This window comes from Thermobia domestica, chromosome 3 (genome assembly GCF_964235325.1).
Source record: "Thermobia domestica chromosome 3, izTheDome1.hap1.1, whole genome shotgun sequence".
NCBI classification, from domain to species: Eukaryota; Metazoa; Arthropoda; class Insecta; order Zygentoma; family Lepismatidae; genus Thermobia; species Thermobia domestica.
Window position 1 is genome coordinate 158,196,080 of NC_137456.1, and position 6,754 is coordinate 158,202,833.

At 34.9% G+C, this 6,754-nt stretch overlaps 1 long non-coding RNA gene across 1 annotated transcript; it reads left to right on the forward strand.

Moving 5' to 3' along the window:
- The first annotated feature begins 309 nt into the window (after positions 1 to 309).
- On the forward strand, positions 310 to 5,244 carry LOC145680833 (uncharacterized). The gene is made up of 2 exons (XR_014130684.1): positions 310 to 1,825; positions 2,564 to 5,244. It is a non-coding gene; the product is annotated as an uncharacterized LOC145680833 (long non-coding RNA).
- Positions 5,245 to 6,754: the final 1,510 nt, after the last annotated feature.

Genomic DNA, 6,754 nt, shown 5'->3' on the forward strand with positions numbered 1-6,754 from the left:
CTCTGGTCGATTCGAAATCGACTGGTAATTTTAAAGATGTCCAAGCAAAAAGTAATTGGTACAATTTGCTGTGTTATAGCAGAAGAAAACAGAATCGACCACAGAAAATAGAACGTCTTTCAATTCAGTTGCTAGTCGATTAGTCGCTTTCGATCAACAAGCGATTAAGTTGAATTCCCGTTTACACGGTCGATTAAGTTGAAAATGACGTCAATTCAACTGAATCGAACGCAAATCGACTAAGTGTAAACGGCCCATTATGAGCGGTCCCGGGTTCGATTCTCGGTAGGAGCACTAGATCGAAAAAACTTTAAAAGCTTTTTCATGCGAACCATCCTGAATGAGGTTTCCTTATTCACACTAAGTTAACGCCGGGGAGGTGCCTAATATAGATCCTAGGCCTCTTCCTTCCTTCCTCAATTCTTTCTTTCTACGTCATCCCTCAAAAACGTGACGGGCTAACATGCCCTTTGATGCCGAAAGCCCAGAAATTAAATCCTAAATTTAATTCTCGCTTTTACTAGCTACCTAACACAAGTTGGTTAGTGCTTTATGTAGCTATTTACTGTTAGCTTTTATGGCACTACGCTGTACTTGTACCGATAACAGGTAAGCCTTTTTAAAGTAGATATGCATCCAGTAATGCAAGTCCGCCCTTCTGCAAGAGTAGAACTGCCGTTGAAAGACATGGATACATTACTAATAAAACTCCAACTGACCAAAGCAGTATATATATTTTAAAATTGTGTGTTTGTGTTATAGTTTCGGCTATGTAACATAGCCTTCCTCATTATAATGGATACAAAGATAATATAGATAATGGTTACATTATGATTCTACGTATGTGTAGGGCCTACCTAAACTGGGACTGCACGGTTTCCACTTACTAATGACTATCCTACTAAAGAACTTCTCAATTTTACGAGATAATGTTAATTAAAAAATCATATCATTTTTTCATTATTTAATGATTTTTTAATACATTGTATAGTGCATGTTTATAATAGACCGTCATAAAAATGGCAATTTTATGGTCAAAAAGAGTTGGCTATATATAAAAGTAGATTAATACGATATTGATTTCCACTGGTGGAACATTTTGCAAAATGAAGGTAAGCAGTATTTTATGTTAACAAGTGGTATACTGCGATTATGATGGGTGACTCCATATGAAAGACGACTGTGTAATATATTAATTTCATCAGCAGACTTTTTCTCTATAATATAGTAAAGTATATTTTATGTTTACAAGTTTAGAGTTATTACTGTGGAAGCATGACAAGTGCTTAAACCTACACAAAGATTCTCTACTGAAAATTCTTTCATCAAAGTACACGTATACTATGCTTCTAAATAATGTTTTCTTAATATAAATTCCCTTATTCAACACCATTTTCTTTTCTTTTTTCTTGTCACTGCTATTTAATTTCGTCCCTTATTTCTTCTGCTATAACACCGCAAATTATACCAATTACTTTTTGCTTGGACATCTTTAGAATTTCCAGTTGATTTCGAATCGACCAGAGGAGAGCGAGTCGACAAGCAAGATTCAATTTCGGTTGAAATAATTGAACACATCCACCAATCTGATTCGGCCTAGTTGCTTCGATTTAATCGCAAATGCAGCGAGTCGATTTAGCCGTGCGACTAAATCGACCAAGTGTAAACACCCCATTAATTAATTTGCTTAAATTAAATTTGTGTTAGGTTAAGTGTCTCTTTCAGAATCAAGCCAGCAGCTTGGCACCTCCATGGACCAGGAATGCAAACCATAGATGTTGGACCAACCAAGGAATTGGCATGAGGAATACATTGGATGGAAGACGTATAGTAAAAATTATTTTGATTAATTCTTACGTTTCTGTTTTCACTTTAGACTGATACAAGAACATATACCTAAATACCTAGATTTCTTCTACTTAGGCATGAATTAAGGCAAAGTAGGAATATAGTGAGTTAAGTAGTTATCAAACACTCATGATGTCTGAGATCAACATAAAAATTAAAATAAAATAAAGTCTAAATTTAAAAATTTGGCATACTGGTATCGATTACGAAGGTTAAACAAATTAGTTTTAGCTATCAATTCCACCTGATTCAGTACATTCGCTAGGATAGTGTATTTAATATAAAGATAGGGCTTCGTTTATAAGAACACAAGGTTCTAGTTGGAAAGTATGAGCTTATCTGACAAAAAGAGAAAATATCACTAGTAATGGAAACTGAATTGAGTAATGTTGACAACGTTTTATAATGATACAACAGACGACAGATTGTAGAGTTATTGGTAGAAATTTAGAAAAATTGAAAAAAAAAAAAAATCTGGCTAGTTTATAAGAATGTTTTGGTTAAAGATTTAAGCCCAAGAAACTCTGTAACCTAAAAATTATATATATATAAACTGTAAGAAGCTAGTGTTTAGAAACTCCTCTCTACCCCTCCCCCCCATTAGGAGAAATCCCTCATACTATTTCTTTAATATCTCAAGAAGTTATCAACCTGATCTCTCCCATGTAAGCCGAATGTTTTAAACACAAAATTACAAATATTTTCTATATTTTAGGACCATTGAGTACTTCTGCCTATCCACTCACTAGTCAAGGCTTAGAGGTAAGCCACGCCAACCCCCGAGTTCACCTGATCGAGTCCAGTCCAGAGATACTACCGCCGGATGGTGTCAGAAGAGACGACTCCAGTGAGATCTGAACTCTCATGAAGCCAGGCCGATGTCCGAATTTACCCAGACGTCTCCAAAAGCTAAGGCTGCGTACACCGCATCAAAATGGTTCACGAAAAGCTCCCCCTATTCAAAGCAAAGCCTACTCCGCAAATCCATTATCAGAAGCAGCCTTTATCTCTTCATGAAAAGCTCACACCAGTAAGAATAGAACTACCCCTTCGCATCCTACTAGGAGGCCATGAAACAGAAAGGAAATGAATGGCCATTGCTTAGCCATTTCGAGCTCTTATCATGATATGATCTACTGCACTTTACCCAAACTGTTAACCTTGGTAAGGGATCCAATAGAAGGAATAACCTCCTTAGGACAGCATCAAATTGCTCCCGGAACCATGTGCCCCTACATGGGAAGAAGCCCGCCAACGCCAAGCAGTCACCATAGTTCAATTTAGTAAATGTGTGGCAACGATTCCCAGTGCAACAACTCATCAGTGTGTAGCCCAGGTGAACAACCACCCTTGTGAATGTGGTAAATCAGTAAGTGTCGTAGTGAAACATGCAGGAGAGAAACTCAACAGAGGATCCGAATTCAATAAATTGTGCTGACTTACTTTCCTAGTGTTCCTTTCTATTATAAATAGAAAAGAACACTTGGATATGTTAAATACCTTAGGTTCTATCTTTTTTGTATGTGTTAACCGGATAGAAGCATAAAACACAGCTTCGGTACAAACAACAATAATTTGATTTACAGGTGATAGAAAGGTGATAATCATTGTCTACATAATAACGTGCGTATAGTCAAAGAAAAGTATATATGTATAGTTTGATGTCCGGTATTCAAGGGCACATGACCTTTTGCGTTTTTCTAACCGAGTGGAGCTATATACACTTCATAGTTTATTCTTTTTGCCGTTCTGAAATACAAGCAATCGTTTCAACCGAACGCAATATTCGAGCGACGCCACTGTAGCTGATTTTTATGCTTCATCCACGAAAGGATACCTCTTGATAAAGTCCATTTCTCTTGTGACGCATTACACAACATAGTTCAAGTTCACAACATTCAAGTTCACAACGTGAGAGCGGAAACAGCCTACCAAACAGGAAATACTTCTAGCCACAGACGAGCTGTTATCGCTCAAGCTGTCCACAAAACACGCATAGAAGAGTGTAGAACAAACGATATAGGAATAATGTTGTCAAGAGGCTTAATAGCTGCAAAAATTAGTTTTATATTTCTTTTAACCAATAATCGGATCCGGCTGCCGGAAGGCAGCTAACTTAGAGTGAATGTTACCTAATTCTTGTATTAAAAGGTTCCGTAAACAATATTGGTATTGATATTTTTATTGTCGTGTTATTATTATTATTAATAATAATGGTGATAATGGTAATAGTGATATTAATGATAATGATAATCATAATAATAGTGATAATAATAATAATAATAATAATAATAATGTTAGAAAACGCAGCATTCTCGCTGGTCGGCTGCCGTTCCGAACATTGCTGTTGAATTAGGTTAATTGCTAGTTATTTAGTTAAAAAAATAAATAATTACTCATATTATAATTATGTGATCGTTATTACTCTCAGTGTAAATCTTCGCTTAATGATCAGTTGAATTCTTGTATATATTCAATTCAGTTTGAAATTATAACCCAATTACGGATGAGAGTACGCCAATTTAGCGTACAGTTAACATAATTCGCAATAAGCAAGGAACTTTGTTTATACTGAAAGTAAAATACATTAGTTTCAATTAATACAGAAATGAGACCTATATTTCACTCCTGAGGCAGTGAAACCTTAGAGAAATTGATTCGAACCCCCACCGTTGGTAAATGTAAAAGGATTGGGCTTAACAATTTCTGCATTGAGTTATATAAGATACCCGCCACTTGGCTATGAGTAAGTACCTCTTGTTGCCTTCTAAATTATATGTTAAGACTGAACAGCCCTTGCTGCGACAAGGAATACATGGTCAGTCTATTGTGGAGATGGCTTAACCCTGATGTAGGAATTATGAATTGTTGGTTCGATTGATTTTTTTTTTTCGGTAGTAAGACATTAGTCAATTTACAAGAGGTTAATAATTAACTAAAACAAAATTTGGAGAATGGTAATCATTAATTCTGCTGGTAGAACTGCATAGCAACCAAAATTTTTAGGATTCAACGCATAGTGAGCGTATTGCCTCTTAGACTTAATAAATAGAAGTGAAATCCATTTAAGCTCTCTTCCTTGGAAACTGTATGGAATTTCTAATCTTTAATAAGCTTTGCAATTTATATTCATTAATTTCACTTTGTAATTAAGGATCCATAACTATGTAAACTCTATGAGAATAAGGAGCGAGGCATCGAACACATATTACAGTCTAAAAAAAAATGTACTAGTTAGAAGGTTAGACTATTTAATTAATAAGCTACGATTGCATAAGTCATAACTTTTTGTCAGTCAGGAAAGACACAAAAATAATTGGGTAACAATAATTATGTCATATCTACATACTAGGTAATATACCATAACTAGTTGTTTTTTTTTTTTTTTTTTTCAAATATAAACTAAAATGGTAATATCATCACGCATGCTATAACGAAGAAAAAGAAGCGTGCCTTAGCCAGAAAACGCAAATATTCTCGCACATAATGCAGGATTAATTGTACCGTAACTAACTTACAAGAAGAACAATGGTATTAACTAAAATAAAATTTATAATACCTTCCTCTCTGGGTATACGTAAGGCTCGTCACTAACCGGGTACCAGCATCAGTACCTGGCATTCTCCACCTTGTTAGTCAGTTAAAATTTCCAATGTTCATTAGGATTATTGCATGTATATTATTTATATTAGTCAGGTCAGTTTTAATATAATAATAGTAATTATATAATAGTAATATAAATCATATAATAGTAATAATTAACTATGTTACACCAATTTAGAATTATGTATTTCACGACCGTTCGGTTGATTGGATCCATTATGCGTAAAGGTAAAAGATTAATACATGATTTAGCCAATTAATAACTTTAAAATAGAGATGATTCCAATGTTATTTAAAGTAACAAGCTTTCAATATCTTTAACTCAGTTCTCCTCAATTCTCTGCTTTTAATGCTATTATGTAGCTTATAGTGCTTTTAATGCTTATAGTTCAGATTTGTTTACAGTAAAATACGTATTGTTATTTTTGGACGTATTGATATTTACTCGGACAGGCAGAACCTAAGGCATTCGCATTATATTATTTGTCAATACAAACAGTAACAGAAAAAAAAAAAAATAGAAAAGGCACACGCATAGCAGTTCCAATACCACTGTAGAGATAACTTTACGCATTTTTTTCTTTTTCTGTTTTCTTTTTTTAAAGTCCAAGTTTCAGCGGATGTTACGGTGTAACATCAGCCTGGTCTTGAAACTAGGGTGAAGCTGCCACTGATTTATTTCGGCCACTACTGACGTGAGGTGAGCCTAATCTTGGGGAGAATCGGTAGAGGATCGTTATTGAAATTTGGTTCTTGTAGGCTCCATGCCAACGTGATTGTTATTTTTTTTATTGTCTTTTTAATTCTCCCACACCTTTGGAAAAGGTAACAGAGCAAGCCACGATGAAAGGATTGACGTAAGATAGCCGATGATAAACACGTATTAAATTATCAACAAACAATTCCCTGAAGTACGTGACGAGCAAAAGTCAGAGCGTTTCTGAGATCTCTATTCTACGCAATTAAGAAAAATTACGGAATTGAGTTCTCGATAATAATAATAATAATAATAATAATAATAATAATAATAATAATAATAATAATAATAATAATAATAATGGCGGCTTCTGCTGACTCAGTTCCTGAGTGGGTGATCTTACATCAGACGGCGCATTTAAAAATTAGAAAAGGAAATTCTCGGGGGTGATTGGGGGTGAGTATTGTGTTGTGTTCGCCTTGTGCGGGTCTTGGTTCAACGTCGTCGCGCGGAGTGTCAGTCAACACTTCGTGTAGAAGTTATTTCAGGTATGTAAGAAATGAATCTTTAATGTTTTCTACTAAACGGCTAAGAAAGTGCAGATAT